The 25809-nt window shown below is 45.8% G+C and overlaps 1 protein-coding gene across 2 annotated transcripts in view; it reads right to left on the minus strand.

The window, feature by feature from the left end:
• Positions 1 to 6889, minus strand: part of ADAMTS10 (ADAM metallopeptidase with thrombospondin type 1 motif 10) — a 143669-nt gene extending 136780 nt beyond the window's left edge. The window contains exon 1 of one of the 2 annotated variants that reach the window (XM_069976650.1): positions 6852 to 6889. The gene's annotated coding sequence lies outside the window, so the exon portion shown is untranslated. Of the gene's footprint in view, positions 1 to 2022; positions 2126 to 6851 lie in introns of those variants that run through there. The other variant, XM_069976648.1, reaches the window with a different exon arrangement.
• Between the last annotated feature and the right edge of the window lie 18920 nt (positions 6890 to 25809).

Raw genomic sequence — 25809 nt, forward strand, 5'->3', positions numbered from 1 at the left:
AAATGTGGCGGGGGCGTTGCAGAGCACAAACGGCATACTTGTGAACTCATAGAGTCCCATGGGGGTAGTAAACGCTGTCTTCTCCCGGTCTTCCGGGGCCATGGGCACCTGCCAATACCCACTGGTGAGGTCCAACGTTGAGAAGTAGGCGGCTGAACCCAGAGCAGCGATAGATTCCTCTATACGGGGCAGCGGATAGGCATCCTTGTGAGTAATGGTGTTCAGCTTCCGGTAGTCAACACAGAATCTGATGTTGCCGTCCTTCTTTTTAACGAGGACGATAGGGGCAGCCCACGGACTTTGGCTCTCCTGGATGACGTTGGTGTCCTTCATTTCCTGGAGCAGTTTCTTCACCTGCTGATAGCTGGCAGGCGGAATAGGCCGATGCTTCTCCTTGATAAGAGGATGATCTTTGGTATTAATTCGATGTTGGACCAATACCAGTTTTACCAAAGTCAAGTGAATGCTTGCTGAAGGCCTCATGATGGCGCTTGGCAACTTTGAGTACCCCCTGAATATGCTCGATTGGGGTGTTGGCATCCCCGATGTTGAGGGCATCCCACCAAGGAGCGCGGGACTGTTTGGATTCTCCTGATGATGTCCTAATCGACCTCTGGTGGGCAATAGTCTCTTCACATATGAGATTCTCAGGGTCGAGTTGGTGGAGCATGGCAACCGTAGTAAACTTAGGTAGGTCGACTGGAGATGCACTGAGGTTGACCAGCCGTACTGGAACCTGACCATTGGAGACGGTCACTAGACTTCGGGCAGCCATGACAAGGGGTTGACCCTCAATCTCGATGGAATCTAGTAGAGCCTCGTAGTCGGCATTGTCTAGGCCCAGTCGAGCCCTGCACCAGATAAGCGTCTCACTGTTAGCTGGGATAGTGATTGGGCGAGCATCTCTAGTACGGACACGACAAATCTTCCCACGGTGATTGACAAACCTCTGCTGAGCGGTGAGTGCTTTGATGGTCTTCTGAACAGCTTGCCTGTAGTGGGGAGAGGCACGAGACAAAGAGGCATGCAGAGCATCTATCAGTTCAGCATATACATGGCGAATAACATTCATGCCTAGAACAGTAGTACCACTATCCCCCTGAGCTTTAGTAACAATCACACCTTGACGAGGTAACTCCCGGTTACCAATACAAATGGTAGGCTCCCAGTAGCTGTGAGATAGGTCGGCCATTACTAGCAATTAACTTCAAACGGTACTCTTCAACCAGGCCTAACGCCCTCAGGTCCCAATGTTCCTCGAAAATGTGCCTGGGTATGGTAGTCACTTGGGAACCTGTGTCTACAAGGGCTTCCAGGGGGACATTGTCTATCCAGAGAGTTACATGCGGGCATTGAGAGAGGAACCTGGAGAACCACTGTGATTCCTGCGGGCCTGGGGTTTGACCTCCCGGGTGTTGGCCCTCGGACCCAGGGGTAGCCCGTTTTAACTTAAAGCACTGGTACCGGTAGTGTCCATGTCGCCTACAATAGCTGCAGTAAGGCCGTTCAGGGGTCCTGAGTCTTTGGGGCGGAGGCCTATCAGGACTCGGGTACTCAGGGCAAGGGTCCGGGGACAGGGACGTGGAGGAGGCCCCTTGCAGTCCTCTTATAGCTTGGCAGAGGGAGTCAACCACCTGGGTAAGGAGGTCAGGGGTAACCGGAGAGTTAGCAAATGCAGGCTGTTGTGAGGCTTGAATTGCGGGAACAGGTGTAGTCACAGGTGAGACTGGAGGTACGGGGGTGGCCCCCGCCAGATCTACAGGAGTTGGGCCTGCAATACAGCCAGCACAGGGAGTGTCAATTCCAACCACCCATAGGGCCAAGGTCTTGAAGTCCAGGAAGGACATGGTAGGATTTTGAGTGGCTAGCATGCGTAGTTGACTCTGGATTAGCCTGGAGCCCACTCCTCTATAAAACGATCAGTAATTATGCCTTCAGCGGCTGAGGGGTCTATGGTATCGACTTGGAGTAGGGCCCGGTAAGCAGATTGGAGTGCAAGTGCATAGTCTCTGAGAGTCTCACCTGGCTTCTGGCGTCGATCGTAGAACCTGAGGCGGACCTCTGTGGGTGACTGTACCTCAAATTCCCTGCTCAGGCGGTTAAGGATCTGTTGCACGTCAGACTTTTCAGTAGCTGGCCATGACCGCACCTCCTCGGCGGCGGAGCCTTCGAGTTGTCCTAGCAGCAACTGCACCTGCTGAGTGGGAAAGAGTGAGACAAGTTCAAGAGTGCGTGCAATCTTTTCTCTGAAGGCAGCTAGAGTGTGGGGTTCCCCTTTATAACTGGGGAGATTGGAAGGCTCGATAAAGAATGGCACTGCGGCAGTAATCATAGGTGCAGGACCAGCAGCAGGGCTCCTTGCTGCTGGAGCGAGGAGATCAGCAGACGATGCGGGCGGGCTGCCCGAGCCATCAGAGTCACTACTGTGAGCCGTGGACATGGTGGCAGAATCAGGGGTACTGCGCCTTTAAGAGGGGTACTTGCTGCTGAGGCGCAGCCTGAACCCGGAGGACAGGAGCGCGGCGGGCGTAGGCAGCCCAGTGAGCCGTGGTGATGAGAGGGAGAGAGCAGTGGATCTGATGGGCACAACTATACGGATGGCCGGGGTTGCGGTGATGGCGGAAGTCGGGCTCGGGGACTTCCGGTGGTGCGACACTAATCTCCTTCCCACCGGCAACGGAGGCTGTGACACAGTAAGGCCGGGAGGCAGGGCTTGAGCAGCGCGCGCACGGGCCATCCACCAATACACTGGTCAACCCCCTCCTGGACCGCAGCGCGGTCGTGAGCAAAGTCTTTCTGGGGGTTGTAGTGCGCCTCGAGAATACTGGTAGTCGGCACAACATAGATAAGATCCTGTTCGTGACGCCAAATGCGATGCCCTGGCCCCTAGGGGCCACTCCGCAGTAAAGATGGTGCTAACAGGCAGGAACCGGGGCAGCTGTAGGATAATGTAGTCACGGTGTAGGCACGAGGGTGATACAGCTGGAAACCGGGCTCCTGACCCTGCGGGAATACTGGGCATGCGATTCTTCGTTGTCTTTAGTCAGGGCACCAATTATCACACCAATGCCAAGGTTCAGAAACAACGGTAGTTGTATATTTATTGTAACGGTGGTAACTAGTAGCAACAGTCTCTCCGGATGCAACCGGGAATAACGCAATCTTGAATAAAGCAGAGCAATGGGTGATACTGCAATAGGCATTGAGAGTAGCGTGCTAAATGATAGGAGTAGTAGTGAAATTGAAGTTGAGATGCTGGGTGGAATGAGACTTGAATGAAATACTTGCAGTTGATGATTAGAGAAGATGATAATGAGAGGAACTGAAGAATCGACACCCAGATGAGAATCTTGAGACTTGAGACAGGAACACAGCCAGTGGACTGGAGCAGCAGAGCACACGCAGGCCTCTCTCTTAGCAGGGAGAGAGGACAAACACACAACCTATCCCCTATGGGGCAGGGAATAGACTGAGGTAAAACAGGAAGTCACATGGTAACCACAGCCAAAAGCTCGATGACCATTGGAGTTACCATGGAAGCAGGGGCACAGTCACGTGACATCCAGCCATTGCATCATCACACCATTAGGCATATACAGAGAAATATACATGAGAAGTACCATACTTTAACACTAGGAGGCGACATAATACCTTTAGACACTGACACCTGAATACACATGCAATAAATGAATGAAATAGCAGACCTGAATACTGAGAAGGGTGACACAATACACGCAGTTTGCAGTGGACCATAGCTTTCCAGAACAGAACCAGTTACAATAAAAGCAGGAGCATGAGAAGGGCTGTTCTGGGACACTGCATATATATATATATATATATATGTATGCATGCAGTGTGTATGTCTGTATACACAGTGTGGATGTCTGTGTGTATATATATGTATATATATATATATATATATATATATATATATATATATATATATATATAAATATATATATATATATATATATATATGCAGTGTGTATGTCTGTATGTATGTATGCATGCACAGTGTGGATGTCTGTGTGTGTGTGTTTATATATATATGCAGTGTATATGTATGTATGTATGTATGTATGTATGCATGCACAGTGTGGATGTCTGTGTATATATATATATATATATAGGCAGTGTGTATGTCTGTATGTATGTATGCACAGTGTGTATGTATGTATGTATGCATGCAGTGTGTATGTCTGTATATATGTACGTATGCACAGTGTGTATGTCTGTATAAATATGTATATATGTCTGTATGCACAGTGTGTATGTCTGTATAAATATGTATATATGTATATATGCACCCTGTGTATGTCTGTATGTATGTATATATGTTTGCCATGCCGTACAGTAGCTGCTTTGTTTTTTTTTACGGTTAATTGTGTTCAATTAAACTTGATATTAGAATGGCTATTTGCACACACTTGTAGTAACTTTATGGTCATAATCATTACTTTAAAATTAAAGGGATTATCCAGAATTGGAAAAATATGGTTGTTTTCTTCCAAAAACAGTGCCACCCTTTTCCTCAGGTTGTGTGTGGTATTACCACTCCATTCACTTCCCTGGAGCTGCAGTACCGCACCCAAACTGAGGACAAATGTGGTGCTGTTTTGGGAAGAAAGCGGACATGTTTATCTAATTCTGGATAACCCCTCCACATGGAGCGTCATCAGGAGGAGGGGGGCAAATTCCAAAGGAGGGCTTATGTCAGATGCTCTTTGCAAAGTCAAACTAGTTGAGGAGCCATGCAGCTTTTAATATAGGACTGGGTCATCAGTATTGTTCTATGCATAGTAGCCTGCAGCTACTACAGTATAGGCATATACTTCATATATGGGTGACCGTGAGTGTATTTTTAATAGTATCACATAAATCTTCATGTTAAAATTATTCTTTTATTGGGTATTAATAAACGCTTTTGTTAGGGGGGCCCAGACTATACTGTACAGAGGCTTAGAGAGGTCCTATATGGGCTTATAGTTGGGGCCTATGCTTTATGCAGGCAAAGAGGGTGGTCCAATACTATGTTGGGATAGAGAGGAGGCCTATAATATATTGGGGCACAGAGTGGGCCTTACTACTATAAAGGGAGAAAAATGGCTTACTCCCTCGCATTACTATATGGAGACACAGCACAGAAGATTTGTATAACTATACGGGGTACAGGGGGGACCTGATACTATAATATATAGAGGTACAGAGGGGCCAGGCTACTATTTAGAGGCACAGACTGGGCCTAACTTATTATATGGAAGCATGGTTACTGTGTGAAGCAATACACTTGGAGATGATGCCGGAACAAGGATCCTAAAATGTTTGTCTGGTAGATCCTACAAAGAGGAGTCGTGGCCGGAGAAGTCTTCATAATAGCCGAGAGAGAAAAAGAGAACAACTTCAGCAAAAACGTCACTTGCAATTCATGCAGAGAAGACGCCTCCTGTAAGTCACTGGATATAACTGCACTGCACTACAATAACTCCTTTAATAGTCATCCATTTTACTACCAGCTAAAGTGTCACAGAGACAGCTGCAGCACCGCCATGTATGTAACTTCATGTAACTTCAGCTGGTAATAAAAAGGATGGGGGCAATTTATCAAACAAGGTGTAAAGTGACCATGGCTCAGTTGCCCCTAGCAACCAATCAGATCCCACCTTTCATTTTCCAAAGAGTCTGAGAGGAATGAGAAGTGGAATCTGATTGGTTGCTAGGGGCAACTGAGCCAGTTTCACTTTACACCATGTTTGATAAATCTCCCCCGATAATTTTAAAAATTTACTCTGGACTTGAGATCCTGTCACTTATACCTCCACCTGTATGCAGCAGATTATGTTTTTTTTTTTTGTGTGTTGAGGGTGAGGTTCAAATAATTAGGAAGTAGGGAGTAGTGAGCAGAATTTGCTACAGCATGTCTAGTACAACGCTATCAATAATATATCAGGGAGGATATGGTATGTGGGCTGCTGAGGTTTGAGTGCCAGGGCTGATTTTATGTCCCAGTCCGGCCCTGCTGACAGGGAGGGAGCCAATGGCTCTCTCTCTGTCAGTATCGCTGCTGCTGAAGTGCAGCAGCAGCAGCGGGCGGGGGCAGCGGCGGACGGGGGGGCCCTGCAGGGGGCGCCATGGATGGGTAAGTAGATTAGATTCTTGAAGGGTGTGTAGCTGCACTCCAAAAGCAGGTGAGTTGGGTGCCTGCGCGTAGGTCATGACCAAAGACCTCCTCGTAGTTACAATTCACACAAAAGTCCGCGGCACATCCAGTTCTAGTGCATAAAAAGATTTATTCCAGGTGTGGCATCAGGTCAATGTGGATACATAACAGCACAGCAAACAAAAAAGGAGGGTGTGACGTTTCGCCGACCTCACGTCGTCATTTTCAAGCATGATGCTCGAAAATGACGACGTGAGGTCGTCGAAACGTCGCACCCTCCTTTTTTGTTTGCTGTGCTGTTATGTATCCACATTGACCTGATGCCACACCTGGAATAAATCTTTTTATGCACTAGAACTGGATGTGCCGCGGATGGGTAAGTAGATTACCTATCAATGGCGCTCCCCCCTGACAGGATGGTGGCCGGAGCCCTGTGCGACCGCAGTGGTCGCACAAAGCAACGGCCGGCCTGCTCGAGTGGGCCCCTTTAACCAGTGAGCCCAATGCACGTGCACCATGTGCCCTCTGGTTAAAGCGGCCCTGGTTGGGGGGGGGGGGGGCGCCATCTGCCTTCTCTGCCTTAGGCACCAAAACTCCTTGTCCCGACCCTGTTTACAGGGGTATTCTGACAGCACAAAACTTTTTTTATACTTGGCTCTGGGGAGATGAAAAAATTTTAAGAAGTCATACTCACTTGGCCCAATGCCCGACAGTTGCCTTTCCAACAGCTCCTAGTCCCTGGTGTTTTTGTCTGTCTTCTGGTTACTGTGTTATGTTGTGGCTGCAGACAATCACAGACTGATGTAAATGAGGTAAATGATTGGCTGGGCAAGCAATTCCTGTAGGGAAAAACATGTCACAGGAGCAAAACATGCAGACAAGAGCAGGTATGAATTAGCAGGTGAGTATTTTTGTTTTTGTTTTTTGTTGTGCTGCTGGAATACCTCTTTAACCCCTTAAGGACAGAGCCTGAAATGGCCTTAAGGACAGAGACAAATTTTATGAATATGACCTGTGTCACTTTATTCATTAACCCTTAGGGGACACAGCCAGTTTTCATTTTTGCGTTTTCGTTTTTCCCTCCTCGTGTATATAAGGCCATAGCGCCTGCATTTTTCCACCTAGAGACCCAAATGAGCCCTTATTTTTTGCGCAACTAATTGTACTTTGCTAAGGCAGATGTAATTTTTGCCTAAAATGTGCCGGGAAACCAGAAAAAAATTATATGTGTGGTGAAATTGAAAAAAAAAACGCATTTCTTTTATTTGGGGGAAATGTGTTTTTACGCCATTCGCCCTGGGGTAAAACTGACTTGTTATGCATGTTCCTCAAGTCGTTACGATTAAAACGATATGTAACATGTATAACTTATATTGTATCTGATGGCCTGTATAAAATTCAAACCATTGTTAACCAATATACGTTCCTTAAAATCGCTCCATTCCCAGGCTTATAACGCTTTTATCCTTTGGTCTATGGGTCTGTGTGAGGTGTCATTTTTTGCGCCATGATGTGATCTTTCTATCGGTACCTTGATTGCGCATATATGACTTTTTGATCGCTTTTTATTACAATTATTCTGGATTTGATGCGACCAAAAATGCGCAATTTTGCACTTTGGGATTTTTTTGTGCTGACGCCGTTTACCGTGTGAGATCAGGAATGTGATTAATTAATAGTTCGGGCGATTACGCACGCGGCGATAGCAAACATGTTTGTTTATTAATTTATTTATTTATTTTTATTTATAAAATGGGGAAAGGGGGGTGATTCAGACTTTTATTAGGGGAGGGGGTTTTGTGTTATTAAAAATACATTTGTCTTTTACTTTACACATATACTAGAAGCCCCCCTGGGGGACTTCTAGTATATGCACTCTGATCTCTCATAGAGATCCATGCAGTATAGTTATACTGCATGAATCCATGAGATCGGTGTTCTATTACTTTTGGCTGCTGCAGCCAAAAGCAATAGAATGCCGAGCCGGGATCAGCGCCATTACGGAGCAGACCCCGGCCCGGTATGGATGCAGGGATCGCCCCCCCGCAATCGCGCCGCAGGGGGGCGATCCCCCCACTAGACCACCAGGTATGGAGATTAGCTAGTATTTAGAAGCAGCTGTCAACTTTGACAGCTGCTTCTAAGTACTTAATTAGCGGGCACGGCGATCGGACCGTGCCCGCTAATAGCCGCGAGCCCGGGCTACACGCGGCACCCGGGATCGCGGCAGTTCAGAGGGTGGTCGCCGCGCGACCCCCCTCTGAACTCCCATAGCGGCACGAGGACGTTCAATAACGTCCTGGTGCAGCTATGGGTTAATAACTTCGGGATGCTTTTACCAATCCGGCTGATTCTGAGATTGTTTTCTCATGACATATTGTACTTCACATTTCTGGTAAATTGGAGTCGATACTTACAACAAAATAACAAAATAACAAGAAAAATTGTGAAAAAATGCATTTTTCCAACTTTGAAACTCTTCTGCTTATACAGAAAATGGTTATACCACATAAATTATATATTAAATAGCATTAGCAACATGTCTACTTTATGTTGGTGGCATTTATTAAACTATCTTTAATTTTTTTTAGACAATGGAAAGCTTAAAACATTAGCAGCAATTTTCTAAATTTTCTGCAAAATTTCAAAATCAGATATTTTTAGGGACATGTTCGGGTTTAAAGTGTATTTGAGGGGACTGTATGTTAGAAAGCCCCACAAAGCACCCCATTTCAGAAACTGCACCCCCCAAACTCTGCAAAAGCACATCCAGAAAGTTTTTTAACCATTTAGAGGAGTCACAAAAATAAAAGTTAAGTGTGTAAGAAATTAGAAATTTTAAATTTTCTGTGCAGAGATTTTAATGTAATCCAACATTTTTCATAATTATAATTATTTTTCATAATCATTACCAGAGAAATGCACTCCAATACTGATTGCCCAGTTTCTGCAATTTATAGAAATACCCCATATGTGGCCCTATTGCGCTGTTTGACGCAACCACAAGCCTCAGATACAAAGGAGCGCCTAGTGAATTTCAACGCTGTTATATTTGGTCATTTTTGACTGTACCACTTCAGGTTGGCAGAGGTTCTGGGGTGCCAAACTACTGGAAATACCCCCCAAGTGACCCCATTCTGGAAACTTCACCCCTCAAGGAATGTAACAAGGGGTGCGGTGAGCATCTGGACCCCACAGGTGTTTTACAGATTTTCAGAACAATGTGGCGTGAAAAAAGAAAAAAAAAAATTACACTGAAACGTTGTTCTAGCCTTCAATTTTTCATTTTCACAAAGGGATACAAGGAAAAAAAACACAAAAAACGTGTAGCACAGTTTCTTCTCAGTACAGAAATACCCCACATGTGGAATAAAGTGCTAAGCGGGCGCAGGACGAGCGTCCAAAGGGAAGGAGCGCCAATTGGCTTTTGGAAGCTGGATTTCACTGGAATGGATTTCAAGGGTCATGTCACATTTACAGAGCCCTTGTGCTGCCAAAACACTGGAAACCCCCCACAAAGGACCCCATTCTGGAAAATACACCCCTCAAGGAACCTAACAAGGGGTGCAGTGAGCATATGGACCCCACTGGTGACAGGCACAAATGTGGAACAATGTGACGTGAAAGTAAAAAAAATCATTTTTTCACTTTCACGGCACAAATGTGCCGGTTATCAAGGGGTCCATATCCTCACTGCACCCCTTGTTAGGTTCCTTGAGGGGTGTAGTTTCCAGAATGGGGTCACTTGTGGGGCGGTTCCAGTGTTTTGGCAACACGAGGGCTCTGTAAATGCGACATGGCCCATGAAATTCATTCCAGTGAAATCCAGCTTCCAAAATCCAAATGGCGCTCCTTCCCTTCGGAGGCTTGCCCAGCACCCATATGGCGCTTTATGTCCACATGTGGGGTATTTGCGGACTCGGGGGAAATTGTTCTACACATTTTGTGTGTTTTTTTCTCTTTTAACCCCTTGTGAAAATGAAAAATTCAAGGCTAAACCAACATTATAGTGTAAAAAAATTTAATATTTCATTTTCACGCCACATTGTTCCACATTTGTGCCCGTCACCAGTGGGGTCCATATGCTCACTACACCCCTTGTTACATTCCCTGAGGGGTGTAGTTTCCATAATGGGGTCACTTTTGGGGGGTTTCACTGCTTTGGCAATACAGGGAGTTTTTAAATGCAACATGGCCCTCGAAATCCATTCTACCCAAATCCAGCCCCAAAAAGCTAAATGGCGCTCCTTCCCATTGGAGGCTTGTCTTGCGGCCGCATAGCGCCTTAAGTCCACATGTGGGGTATTTCCCTATTTGGGGGAAATTTCTCTACAGGTTTTGTTCTGTTTCTTCTCTTTTAACCCCTTGTGCAAATGAGAAATGAGATGTTGTGTAAAAATAAAAAATTTTACACTTAAACATTGGCCTAGCCGTGAATTTTTCATTTTCACAAGGGTTTAAAAGAGAAAAAAAAAACACAAAACGTGTAGAGCAGTTTGTCCCAAATACGGAAATACCCCACATGTGGACATAAAGCGTAATGCGGCCGCAAGACGGGCCTCTAAAGAGAAGGAGCACCATTTGGCTTTTGGATGCTGGATTTGGCTGAAATGGATTTCAAGGGCCATGTTGCATTTGCAGAGACCCTATGCTACCAGGACAGTGGTAAACCCCCACAAGTGACCCCATTCTGGAAACTACACCCCTCAAGGAATTTAACAAGGGGTGTAGTGAGCATATGGACCCCACTGGTGACGGGCACAAATAGGGAACAATGTGACGTGAAAGTGAAAAATTTCCTTTTTTCATTTTTACAGCACAAATGTGCCCGTCATCAAGCGGTCCATATCCTCACTGCACCCCTTGTTAGATTACTTGAGGGGTGCAGTTTGCAGAATGGGGTCACTTTTGGGGGGCCTCTACTGTCTTGGCAACACAGGGCCTTTGTAAATCCGACATGGCATTCACCATCCATTCTAGCCAAATGGCGCTTCCTCCCTACGGAGGCTAACCCTGCACCCGCCTGGCGCTTTTTGTCAACATGTGGGGTATTTTCATACTTGAGGGAAGTTATACATTTAGTGTTTTTTCTTATCTTTTAACCCCTTGTGAAAAAGAAAAAATAAAGACTAGATCAATGATTAAGTGTAAAAAATATATATTTTTTTACACTAAATGTTGGTCTAGCCTTAATTTTTTTCATTTCCACAAGGGGTTAAAAGAGAAAATAAATGCAAAAACGTGTAGGGTAATTTCCCCTGAGTACGAAAATACCCCACATGTCGACATAATGTGGCATATGGGCACAGGGCAAGCCACCAGAGGGACAGAGCGCCATTTAGAGGCTGGAATGGAGGATGGAGGCCATGTAACATTTACAAAGCCCCTGTGCTGCCAGGACAGTAGAAACCCCCCACAAGTGACCCCATTATGGAAACTACACCCCATAAGGAATCTAACAAGGGGTGCAGTGAGCATATGGACCCCACTGGTGAGGAAAACATATGTAGAACATGTGCTGTGAAGATGAAAAATACAATTTTTTTCATTTTCACGGCATAAATGTGCGAGTCACCAGTAGTGATGTCACGATACCAGAATTTGGAGTTCGATACCGATACCAGCTGTTTTATTTTGATACTCGACACATTTCAATACTAAAGTTAAAAAAAAAACAACTGTAAAAATACAAATATAATGCCCCCCCCCCAGACTGCAGATATGTACACCTCCCAGCATGCCTCTATGTGCAGAAGGAGGTATGCTGGGAGTTGTTGTGCAGAAGGAGGTATGCTGGGAAGTTTTGTGTACAAGGAGGTATGCTGGGAGTTGTTTGGACAAGGAGGTATGCTGGGAGTTGTTGTGTACAAGGAGGTATGCTGGGAGTTGTTTGTACAAGGAGGTATGCTGGGAGTTGTTGTGTACAAGGAGGTATGCTGGGAGTTGTTGTGCAGAAGGAGGTATGCTGGGAGTTGTGTACAAGGAAGTATGCTGGGAGTTGTTGTGTACAAGGAGGTATGCTGGGAGTTGTTGTGTACAAGGAGGTATGCTGGGAGTTGTTGTGTACAAGGAGGTATGCTGGGAGTTGTTGTGCAGAAGGAGGTATGCTGGGAGTTGTGTACAAGGAGGTATGCTGGGAGTTGTTGTGTAAAAGGAGGTATGCTGGGAGTTGTGTACAAGGAGGTATGCTGGGAGTTGTTGTGTACAAGGAGGTATGCTGGGAGTTGTTGTGCAGAAGGAGGTATGCTGGGAGTTGTTGTGCAGAAAGAGGTATGCTGGGAGTTGTTGTGCAGAAGGAGGTATGCTGGGAGTTGTTGTGCAGAAGGAGGTATGCTGGGAGTTGTTGTGTACAAGGAGGTATGCTGGGAGTTGTTGTGTACAAGGAGGTATGCTGGGGGTTGTTGTGTACAAGGAGGTATGCTGGGGGTTGTTGTGTACAAGGAGGTATGCTGGGAGTTGTGTCAGGAGGCTGCTGCTGTACAACTGCAGCTCCCAACATATCTCTTTGTGCACTACAACTCCCACCAATCAGCTAGTTATTCCGTCTCCTATATTTTGGGAGACCCCTTTGAGTTTGTGGAGGCTGCAATGCAGTTATTGCCCACAAGGTATTTAAATATGTAAAAACCTGCAACAAGTAACCATACCGCAGCATGTGAACACAGCCGCAATTGGCCAGTAACTTGTGTCATAAGAATTATAGCAAATGATCTGGATATTTATAGGATTGTTATATATATTGTAAGTGTCTGTATATATTGTGGCACTGCAGCGGGTCTATGCACAGCACCAGGGTTGGCACAATGTACATGGTAGGAGAGAGCCACAGAATATTCAGACACTACAATGCCATAGATAGAGGGGGCAGAGAGAGAAAAGAGAGAGAGAGACAGAGAGATAGATAGGAGACAGAGAGAAAGAGGAAATAGATAGATAGATAGATAGATAGATAGATAGATAGATAGATAGATAGATAGATAGATAATATGAGATAGATAGATAGATGATAGATAGATAGATTGATAGGAGATAGATAGATAGATAGATAGATAGATAGATAGATAGATAGATAGATAGATAGATAGATAGGAGATAGATAGATAGATAGATAGATAGATAGATAGATAGATAGATACAAAAACGAAAATCCGCAGCACACCAGCATCAGGTGAAAAAAGGTTGGTATTTATTGCATGTGGCAAAAAAATAACAGAGAGGATGCAACGTTTCTGCCTTCTCGCAAGGCCGTTATCAAGCATAATGAGGAGGGGCCAGTGACTTCATTAAATAGGGAAGTTAATTAGTGACATCATCGGGTCATTAAAAAGTGTAAACAAGTGATTAGAAATATAAAATACATGATCAAAACAAACAATTCATGATATATACAAATCTCCATCATGTGGGGAATGCAGTGTACATTGTACTTCAGGCCCCCTGCATCCCGGTCAGTGTGATGACATGTGATTTCCCCTGGACGCTGTCTGCACTGCAATGCCGTTCTTAATAAAATGAAGGCTGCACAGCCGGCACCGTGTGACAGGGTAATCTGTAGGTTACATCCCCCTATAGCCAGAGCCGATCACCTCCACTGATGTCCACACTGATCCTGACAGCCCCGGCCTCCCCCACCTCACAGCTCAGCTACATATATAGTGGCCGCATCTCCTCCTCCTCAGCGGGGCCGCTCCATATGCAGGAGACTCGTGCTGCCTATGGAGCGGCTCGGGAAGGGGTTAAATGCCGCTGTCAGGTGTGACAGCGGCATGTACACTGTAAAATAGCCGGCACTAGTGATCGCTGTGTGCCGGCTATTTGAATTTGCCGCCGCCGGGAGAGCAGAGAAGGTGACTGCAGGGAGCAGGGGGCGGCACACAGAGAACACGGCCGGCGCTCAGCTAGCCGCCCGCCATGTTCTCTGCTCTATACTTTATATTAAGCTGTGTTATTAGGCAGCTTAATATAAAGTATCGATACCAGGAAATCCTGCTACCGAACCGTATTTTTGCCCGAAATATCGATAGTAGTATCGATATTTCGGTGCATCGTGCATCCCTAGTCACCAGGGGGCCATATCCCAGCTGCCCCCCTTGTTAGATTCCTTAAGGGGTGTAGTTTCCAGAATGGGGTCACTTGTGGGGGGTTTGTACTGTCCTGGCCACACAGGGGCTTTCTAATTGCATCATGGCAAGCCTCTAATGGGAATGGCGGCCATATCTATTTAATTGGGGAAAAGGGACCATTCTAATTTATTTGGAGGTATTAGGCCAATTATTAGTTTATAAGGTTGAAAATGACAGAAGTCCATCAAATTCAACCTGTGTTGATCCAGAGGAAGGCAAAAAAACTCTTGTGAGGCAGACAACAGTAGCCTCATCACAGGGGAAAAATTTGTTCCCGACTCCATAATGGCAATCAGAATAATCCCTGGATCAACGTGATCCCTGAAATAGGAATAAGTGACAGAATTTTGAAAATTTTGAACTCCAGTGACGTGTGGCTTGACGTGTGGCTTGAAGCAATCCTTTATGCAGAGGCCGGGGTAATCAGGACAGGTGTCACACTGGTAAATGGTGTCCTTCCTGATCCCCCTTTTACGGCACACTCTGCACTTCTTTTGGGATCTCCCCTTTTTTCCAGTGTGGGGGACTTCACCTGGAAAATGTTGTCCCTGTACGATACAGGGTCCTTCATATCCAGAAGCGCTGGGGCCCGCTCCGTGGCTGCCGAATATCAGGGCTTTGATCACTGCTTCCTGGAATTCAAGGAATTTCCCTGGGTGGCCGGAATATCTGTACAGCACAAAAGCGTTGAACATCGCTGTCTGTACCAGATATACGGCCACCTTTTTGTACCACCGTCTAGTTTTTCTTGTGGCGTTATATGGTTTCAGGACTTGATCTGAGAGATCAACTCCTCCCATATACTGATTGTACTCTAGAACACAATCAGGTTTGTTCACCACGTTTGTGGTACCACGTACAGCGACAGGGGTGACGCTATTCCTGTGAATTGTGGTCAAAATAAGGACATCGCGTTTGTCCTTATATTTGACCAACAACATATTTTCAAAGGCATAGGCCTTGCTCTCCCCCCTTTGCATCAGTTGTCTAACAGGGTGACTTAGGAGGCCTCTTTGATTTTTTCGGATCGTGCCGCAAGCTACAGTAGCTCGTTGCAGCGAGGGACCGAAACAGGGGGATGCTGGTTTAAAAGTTATCAACATACAGGTGATAACTTTTATCCAGCAGTGGGAAGATCAGTTCCCAAATGATCTTCCCACTAACTCCGAGGATGGGGGGGCATTCTGGAGGTTGGATGTGGGTGTCCCTACCCTTATATACCCTTATAGCTTACCCTTATAGCTACCCTTATAGTTTCACGCCATACCGTGATCTTTTATTGGGAAGGTACTGGTGGAAATGGAATCTTCAGGAGGGACTCATCTACTGAGATGTATTTCTCTGGGATATACAGTAAATTTGGCTGAGAAGTGCTCTATGACCGGCCATACTTTGTACAGTCGGTCATACGAGGGATCATCTCGTGGGGGGCACCTTGCATTGTCATAGTAATGCAAGAATTTTAGGAGGGCTTCAAATCGAAACCGTCCCATGGCCATACTGTAAAGTGGGGTATTATACATAATATCCCCACTCCAGTATTGCCGAATTGTGGTTTTTTTTAACTAGGCCCATGTGCAGCAGGAGCCCCAAAATGTTGTCATTTCGGCTGCATCAGTAGGAATCCATGCCATGGACCTAGCAAAAGAAGTGGAGGGGTTCTGGGCCAGGAATTGGTGCGCGTACAAGTTTGTTTGCGCCACCATCAAATTTACAAGGTCATCAGAGAAATAGAGCTTGAAAAAGTCTATTTCTCTGAGACCTGTGGGGTTAATTTGGATTCCCGTTGTTGCCATAAAGCCAAGAATCCAGGGCTGATAATTTTGGGGGTCTGGGGTCCAGATGGGGTCACCTATCTGGGGAGCAGGGGACGGGATGGGGTCACCTGTCTGGGGGGCAGGGGGCGGGATGGGATGACGTGTCTGGCTAGCAGCCCGAGGTGTCCTCCTTGGACGCCTAGGTGGAAAGTCATCATCACTGGATGATGATGATGATAATGATGATGAGGATTAATGGAGGAAAGAAGGATCCCCCCATTCATCCTTACTGGCCGTTTCGGTGTCGGAGGCAATAAGCGCGTATGGCTCCTCCACCAAAAACACTCTCTGGGACATTATTCGGGGATTGGTGTATGGGGGGTATGTAAATGTGACGTAGTGCAGTGGTGTAGTGTAAAACTTTATTTCAAGTAGTGTAATGTGTAATGTGGGGTAGTGTAGTGTAATGTAGTGTTTTATACGTGTTTTTCACAGTAAGGGGGGGGAAAAAACCTACGCCAAAAAAGGAGTTGCTGATAAATGCCGCACTTATGTGCGGTACTTATCAGTAGACAGTGGTGGTAGGATATAGAAAAAAAAAGGGGGGGGGGGGAGGGGGAAAAAAAAACCCTACGCCAAAAAAGAGGAGTTGCTGATCAGCGGCGCACTTGAGTGCGATGCTGATCAGCACTCAGCGGCGGAAGGGCGCAAAAAAAAAAAAAAAAAAATTGGGAAAAAAAAAAGCTACTTCTCTTTCCCCCAAAGCCACTGATTAGTGTATTATATACACTAGTCAGCCGCTAGGGGGCAGTACAAGTACCTGGACGAAGATCTCCAAAGAAAAACGACGAAAACCGACGGGAGACGAGCGGAGACGAGGGAAGACGACGGAGTATGCTCACACACCACACACACCTTCTCTGCACCTCTTAGCTAACTAGCTGAGGGGTGCAGAGAAAAGTAATAATATTTATTTTTACTTAGATCACCGCTATTGGCCGGCCGGGCTTGGCCGGCCAATAGCGGCGATCTGGGGGGTGGCACCATGGCCCCCTTCACCATACACACTGATGGTGATTGGTGCTGTCTCGGACAGCACCAATCACCATTGATTTCCGGGGCCTCGGGTCACCGATGACCCGGGAACCGGAAAATCGCTGCAGTGAATAAATCAGCCAATTACAGCGATCGTCAGCACGGGGGGTGTAATCCACCCCCGGTGCCGACAAGCTACGATGGTCTGCTGTGTATTACAGCAGCCATCGTTACCGGATCGCCGTGTGTTTGCACACAACGATCCGGTAAACATCGGTCGTAAGTGTTTGCCCGTTTGCGTTAAGTACCACACATACGCCCGATGTCGTTAAGGGGTTAAAGGGTTAAAGAAGATGCGAAAATGTGATGTGAACATAGACTTTATGGAATGTGAAATGGATTTTAGAAGTTGCTTATAGTCTGGAAGGGTGAATATTTTAAACAAAATAGGAGAATGCAGCTAATATTTGCATTAGTTAAATCTTAAGGATCCTACTGATCCACCCTCTGCACGGAGGTTTAAGACAGAGGGAATCATTGCCGAGAGTCCGGGTTCGTACAAACCGGAACCTCGGCAGGTTCGGACTATCCCTAATATACATATATTTATATATATATATATATATATATATATATATATATATATATATATATATATATATACACTCACCGGCCACTTTTTTAGGTACACCATGCTAGTAACGGGTTGGACCCCTTTTTGCCTTCAGAACTGCCTCAATTCTTCGTGGCATAGATTCTACAAGGTGCTGGAAGCATTCCTCAGAGATTTTGGTCCATATTGACATGATGGCATCACACAGTTGCCGCAGATTTGTCGGCTGCACATCCATGATGCGAATCTCCCATTCCACCACATCCCAAAGATGCTCTATTGGATTGAGATCTGGTGACTGTGGAGGCCATTTGAGTACAGTGAACTCATTGTCATGTTCAAGCAGAAATCGAGACTCATCAGACCAGGCAACGTTTTTCCAATCTTCTACTGTCCAATTTCGATGAGCTTGTGCAAATTGTAGCCTCAGTTTCCTGTTCTTAGCTGAAAGGAGTGGCACCCGGTGTGGTCTTCTGCTGCTGTAGCCCATCTGCCTCAAAGTTCGACGTACTGTGCATTCAGAGATGCTCTTCTGCCTACCTTGGTTGTAACGGTTGGCTATTTGAGTTACTGTTGCCTTTCTATCAGCTCCAACCAGTCTGCCCATTCTCCTCTGACCTCTGGCATCAACAAGGCATTTCCGCCCACAGAACTGCCGCTCACTGGATGGTTTTTCTTTTTCAGACCATTCTCTGTAAACCCTAGAGATGGTTGTGCGTGAAAATCCCAGTAGATCAGCAGTTTCTGAAATACTCAGACCAGCCCTTCTGGCACCAACAACCATGCCACGTTCAAAGGCACTCAAATCACCTTTCTTCCCCATACTGATGCTCGGTTTGAACTGCAGGAGATTGTCTTGACCATGTCTACATGCCTAAATGCACTGAGTTGCCGCCATGTGATTGGCTGATTAGAAATTAAGTTGTAACGTGCAGTTGGACAGGTGTACCTAATAAAGTGGCTGGTGAGTGTATATATATTTATATATATATATATATATTTTTTATACCTATAATATATTCTATATTTTTTTCTACCCAATTGGCAGGTGCACAGTGCAGTATTACCTGAACATTGATACTAGATTTCAAGTTAAATCTTAAGGATCCTACTGAGGGACTGGTTAGAAACAATAAAGTTTTCTGGCTTTAATAGTAGTAAGGAGTATATTGGGAGGAGAAGAGGAAAAGAGAACAGAGAACATGAGAACAGAGATTAGGAACAGATGTGAGTGGTAGGGAGGAAAAGCTAAGTGTGGGAAAGAATGAAAGAGAAAAGAAAGCAAGCAAGCCATGGCACAGAAAGCAAAAGCAGAAAGAGTGAAAAAACAGACACTGGGGGAATTAGGCATATAATAGGACAACCACCTTTACTTCTATTGCCACAGCAAGTGTGTCTTTTGCAAAAAATGGTAGACTGGTTTGTGGTATATATTCTGTTACAAGAAAGGATTACAAGAAGTCTGTAGTTTTGTGCATAATTGTACATCCGACATTGCAATCTGCAAAAATTGCATCATCAAAAATTATCGACAAGCTTTATTACGGACTGGAATTGTGTGTCCCACAGAAGTCTATGGAATTATCCATCAGTTTTATGGTAGAAACATCCATAACATCTGCAAATTTGTAATAGTTTTAAACCACTCCTACTTATTCAACCTTTTTTGCTGATCTGTCAAAAGTTTGGTTTACAGATGCAATTGGATGCATTATGGATTACTTTTTTTTACGGATTGCCGATGACAGCAGACATCATATACCATACAAGCCATGACACAGAGAGCAAACGACTGCAAACTTAATATACATCTGCAGACATCCTGAAAAACCAAAATGTAGCCTTAGTCTCTGAATGTTGCACATATGTTAAATCGTAAGTGTTTGTTCAGACATTCCAGCTAACCACTGAAAAGTGTAGGAGGGTTCTTACCTTTTCAGCTTGTGCTCCTTCCACATTCAGCAGCTCAGTTTCTCAATATTATAGATTGGTAATCCTGTAACGAAATATGATTTTTTTTTACAAAAAGGAAAATAAAGACGAGGAGGTTTAGGCCACGTTCACACTATGTATTTTTACATAGACAACGGCTGTTGTCTCAGATTGCAACTGTATATTAACAGTGTGGCATTACATTAGATTGTATGGAACTACGGCCATAGTGTATATACAATGTATACACTATGGCCATTGTTCTCTGCCACCTCACAGAAAAACTGACATTTCTGTTTGGTGCGGCCACTATTCAGTGAACAGCGGCTGTACAAGATAGCCTGTGCACACAGTGTAAAGTACGGCTCCCGTCCATACTTTACATTGTGCTCAATAGCTAATTTGAGTGCGGGCACACTGAAATGCATCAGAAGACGCAAGTAAGCAAATGTCTCCACCACATGAAATGGTGCTCTGCTCATGAGTAACTAGCCTAAAATCGCCAAAAACTACCAAAAGTTTTTCATGCTTTTCAGTGTTTTTTCTGGCATTTTCTCATTTAAGTGTAAATCAGTGTAGGTGTTCTAACCTCTAGTGTTGTATACACTGTTCAAGTGATTATTTATCATGTGATTCCAGGCTTTGTTATGAAGAATTGGGGGAAAAAAACACCAATATGCACGTAGACATGAAGTTTTCTCTGATGTTGTTTGTTACCCCTCCCCCCTATAAAAGTCTATGTGGGGAAAAAAGCCTGCTGTGATTTCACAGCAATGCAAACACAATGAGAAAATCCATACTGTCCTGAAAAAACGCCAGAGCAAAAACCATCCTATGCGAGTCCAGCCTGAATAGTGGAATAGAGCAGCACTCATAGCACAAAAATGCCGTCACCCCCTGTTGTCTTTTGCACCTGTGCCATGTGTTTCTTAGAATGTGGTGAATGCCGCTGTATTCTTCTATATATGAATATAGATGGGGCACAATTACCCCTGCAAGGAGTTAGATAGAGCAGCGAGCTAAGTACTGAAGTGCTCAGCTTATGTGCTACTCTTGGCTCCATCTAATGATCATGGGGGTATGAATACACAGACCCTGACAGATCAAAACTTTGACATGTTTGTGTGATAGGGATGGTCCGAACCTGCCGAGGTTCGGGTTCATACGAACCCGAACTCTCGGCAATGATTCCCGCTGTCTTAAACCTCCGTGCAGAGGGTTGATACAGCAGGAGGACTGCCTGGAAAACCGGGATACAGCTACAGCCATAGGCTGTATCCCAGTTTTCCAGGCGGTCTTTCCGCTTTATCCACCCTCTGCACGGAGGTTTAAGACAGCGGGAATGATTGCCGAGAGTCCGGGTTTGTTCGAACCCGAACCTCGGCAGGTTCAGACTATCCCTAATATATATATATATATATATATATATATATATATATATATATATAAAATTTCTTTATACCTATAATATATTCTATATTTTTTTTCTACCCAATTGGCAGGTGCACAGTGCAGTATTACCTAAACATTGATACTAGATTTCAAACCTAGGGAGCAGGTGAAACTGCCAGAAACATGAATAGAGTTGGGGCAGAAAGTAGAGTGTGATCCCAGGGTAGCCTCATTCACATGTTCCATAGTTTTTCAGGGCCATTATGGCTGCATTTATATGACCGTGATATATGGTCCATAAACTCTTGACCTCTAATGGAACTACCAGGAATAACAGCTACAGTTCTTTGCTGCTGAATTGACAGGGCTGTGTCCATACTGTAGCATGCTGTTTAACATAATTTAATGACATGCTTTACAGCAAGACTCATGGACATAGATGACAATAGACAGAGTCTGTCCCTACAGGGCATTATCTATCATAGGGGGACTACTCACAGGGGGCAAAAGCACAGGGGGCTATCCACTATAAGGGGTAGCAGTATAGGGGGACATCTACAATAGGATCCCATAGGGGAGGTTGAGCAGTGGTTTAAAGGGCCCAGGATACATTTAATCCACCATTGACCTTATCTAGTGTAATTAAAAGAACTCATTTGCCTGTTTTTTCCCTTCTTTACTTAAGTTTGATTGCAAAAGTTTAGCAATGGCTCTGCAGTGTCCCAGAACACGCTGTCTGTTTCTCACTGTCAGTTTATTTTTGCTATTTCAGCCATGCCTGTTCTGGAAACTATTTGCACTGCAACTGTGACTATGTAGTCCCTATTATTCTCAGGTTCCTGTATATTGTACATGTGTTTAACTCTGTGCAGTGGTATGCAAAGGCTGAGGATCCCGTGACCAAGCCCTGTAACCATGGTTCCTCCAATGGCCGTCGAGCTTTGGCCAGGGGTTACCATGTGACTTCCTCTTGCAAGTGAGTCTGCTCCCTGCTCCCAAGCAAGGAGGTTGTGTTCCTGTGTGTCCCTCTTCACCTTCAGAAGAGTGGACTTGGTGCTCTGCTGTACAGATCCTGGCTGCTCAACTGCTGAAGTGCCTGGAGTATCTCCTCCTCATCTGGGTGACGTTCCTGTTATTCCTCTTCTCAACAAGTCAAGATATTCACAGCAAGTATTCTTTTTTTTTCTTATTCAACGGTTTTTATTTAGAAAAAGAAGTGCACACACGTGGAAATCCAAACATATGACATAATGCGCATGACACGCAGGTAAGTACAATCGAGACCAAAACGCAATGTACAGCGGTTGGAGCCAACTATCCGTAATCTAGACAGTAACCAAAGTGCTAAAGTAAAATAAGCTAACAGTATAGTCCAAGAAGAGGCCGAGCGAACGAGAGCCGCCATACAGAACCTGCTAGGTATTATATTATCACATCAGTGCAAACCTGAGAAAACAGGAAGAACCAGAGGAAAGGTTTGCAAACAGCAAAAGGAGAAGAACAAAGAAACAGAGAGAAGAAAGAGGGAGATTGCCAATGTGGTCCGTCCAAGCCCCATAGAGAACCCAAAGCTCCCAAGAAACTCAAATCACGGACGGGGGGAACCCCCGTATCTACAGTACTCAGGAGATTCAACAAAGGTCGCCCATGGCATCCACAAAACTGTGGTATTCCGCGAACTGGTAAGCAGCTCCGCTCTCAGTTCCTCCATCCGATGAATCATCATCACCTCCTTCAACCATTCCAGCACCGTAGGCACTGCAGTGTCCCTCCAGTGTCTTGGTATGACCGCGTGCGCCGCTGTCAAAAGAAACCTGATCAGCGATTTCTTTTGGGCCTTCAGGGTCCCAGGCAGCCTTAATAGCAGTAGGACCAAGGGATCGGAAGGCAACTGGGCAGAGGTGATCACCTTTATCAAGTCAATGACCTGTGACCAGAATGGCTGGAGCCTAACGCACTCCCACCAGATATGAAGCATAGATCCCTGCGCCGATTCACATCTCCAACAGCTATCAGGAACCGTAGGGTATAATGCGTGCAAGAACGTCGGCACTCTATACCACCTGGATAATATCTTATAGTTAGTTTCCTGATATCTGACGGAGATCGATGACTTGTGGCAAAAATGGTAAATTTTCCCCCAGTCAGCTGGGTTAATCACACATGCAAGTTCCCGCTCCCAGCCCCCCTGAAAACCCGGGGGCGAAGGGCTCGAGGAGGAGAGTAAGAGAGCGTATATTAACGACACTGCGTGTCCAGGGAAGGCACCTGCCACACATAAATCCTCGAAAGGAGACAGGGGCCTGTGGAACTTCAAGAGGGTCTTATTTGTGGCATAATAATGCGACAGTTGATTATACTGTAATAACATTGCATTAGATCTATCACCCTCCGGGACTTTATCCACATAGCTCTTTAGAGTCGATGCCGTCAGGAAGTGACAGATGTGGAGAGTCCCCACAGAGCTAGAGCCCAAGAAGGTAGCGGAGGCCCCTCCAGGCAGGAAGTCCGGATTATGTGTGAGTGGGGTTAACGGCCCTCCAGCCACAAATAATGGGACCTTTCGGAACTGTGTGTGGAAGGCAGAAATTGTGGTTGAGGAAACAAAGGGCAAAGAAGCCACTCGCGAGCGCGGCCATCTGGACGGGTACATCCACAAAATGGATGAAAGCGGCGTGTCCGACTCTACCGCCACCCACAGCTTCGCTGCACCGTTATGAAACCAATCCAAGACTCTAGTTGACACCGCAGCCAGGTAATATAGGAAAGGGTCTGGGAGAGCCAGCCCACCGGCAGCCTTGGGCCTGATCAGGGTGGATCTAGCAATCCGGGGTCGAGCGCGCTTCCAGACAAATCTAGAGAAGGCCTTAGTGAGGTCAGCAAAGAATCTCCTAGGGATGGCGGCAGGGATTGTTTGGAACAAGTAAAGTAAACGGGGGAGCACATTCATTTTAAGTATGTTTATCCGCCCAATCCATGAGAATTCTTTTCTATCCCACTTTGTGAGGTCACCCTTGAAACGCTCCAATAAGGGTGCAAAATTGAGCAAGAACGTCTGAGACAAGGTCGCGGGTATATGGACTCCGAGGTACTTAAATGCCTTGTCCTTCCAGGTGAAGGGGAAAGAGGCCTGCAGCACATTCAAGTCGTGTTTATTTATATTCAGATTGAGGGCCACACTTTTAATCAGATTGATCTTATAGTTACTGAGAGCACTGAAATGCTGCAAAGTGGCCATCAGAGCAGGGATAGAGGAAGATGGCTCCGTGAGATACAGTAGCAGGTCATCAGCGAATGCCGAGCATTTAAGGTGATAAGAGCCAATGCGGACCCCTTTAATATCCCCATTGGCCCTTATAGCTTGCATGAGATGCTCCATAACTAAAACATATATTAGCGGGGACAAAGGGCAACCCTGTCGGGTGCCATTATTAATACGGAAAGGGTCAGAGAGAGAGCCGTTGATTCTAATCTGTGCCCTAGGGCAAGCATACAAGGCCATTATACGCGAGAGCATAGAAGGGCCAAGACCAACACCAGTCAGGACCCCACGTAAGAAGCCCCAGACCATCAAAAGCCTTTTCGGCATCTAAGGATAACAAAACCGCCGGGATATTGTGGGTCTGGACATGATTAATAATCGAGAATGTCTTCAGGGTATTATCCCTGGCCTCCCGCAATGGGAGAAACCCAACCTGATCGGGATGGACTAGGGCCCCCAGGTGAGGCGCCAACCTTAGCGCCATCAGCTTTGCAAATAACTTGGTATCCGTATTAAGCAAAGAGATCGTACGATAGCTAGGGCACAGATTAGGATCCTTTCCTTCTTTAGGAATTACAGTAATATAGGCTAACTGGAACGTGGAAGGGAGGGGAGAATCTGCCGAGATAGCATTAAAGACCTCAAGGAGTCTGGGGGATAATTCGGTCTGAAGGGTTTTATAAAATTTTGCCGTGTACCCATCCGGGCCCGGACTCTTCCCGGTCGGCAGGCCACGGATTGCAGCATTCAGCTCCTCTACTGTGAAAGGGCGTTCTAGGTCCTCCAAGACCTCAGGGGGCAGGCGCGGGAGTGCAGTCTGCCTAAGGAACGAGGCAACAGAATCCACTGTAGCGTCAGGAGACTTAGGGAGGGAGTATAAGCCCATATAATAGTCCCTGAATGCGGCCAGGATATCAGACGTTACATGTGATATTTCCCCATTGGAGCGTTTCACTGAAGCGATATGCATAGCTGCCCTCTTGTCACGCAAAGCTCTCGCCAGCAGCCGCCCTGACTTATTACCCAACTCATAGTACATACTGGAGCAAACTTGGCGAAATCTGTTCTGTTTGCGATCTAGCAGAGTACGTATATCTTGTCTCGTCTTCACAAGAGCCCTAAGTGTGTCTTCGTCTAGGGAATTTTTGTGCCTAAGTTCCAGGTCATGTAACTCAGTGAGTAGCTTTTTCAGCTTAGATGCTGCATCCCTTTTTAGCCGTGCTCCATGCTTGATTAAGACTCCCCGCAGCACACACTTCAATGCCTCCCACTGTGTTTGAGGGGTACAGGAGTCAGTCGCGTGGTCAGCATTAAAGTGGTGTACAGAGGATTTTAGGTCAGCCAGGCATGCAACATCATGTAGTAACGACTCATTGAGCCACCATGTAAAGGCCCGGGGCGCATCAACTGGGAAGGCCAGGACACAGTGGACTGGAGCATGATCAGAATACACTATGTTCCCAATAGACGCCGACACAACACGTGGGAGGATGTGATGACTTGTGAAGACATACTGTAATATAAGCGGCTATATACAT

The sequence above is a fragment of the Dendropsophus ebraccatus genome, chromosome 7 (assembly GCF_027789765.1).
Source record: "Dendropsophus ebraccatus isolate aDenEbr1 chromosome 7, aDenEbr1.pat, whole genome shotgun sequence".
Lineage (NCBI taxonomy): Eukaryota > Metazoa > Chordata > Amphibia > Anura > Hylidae > Dendropsophus > Dendropsophus ebraccatus.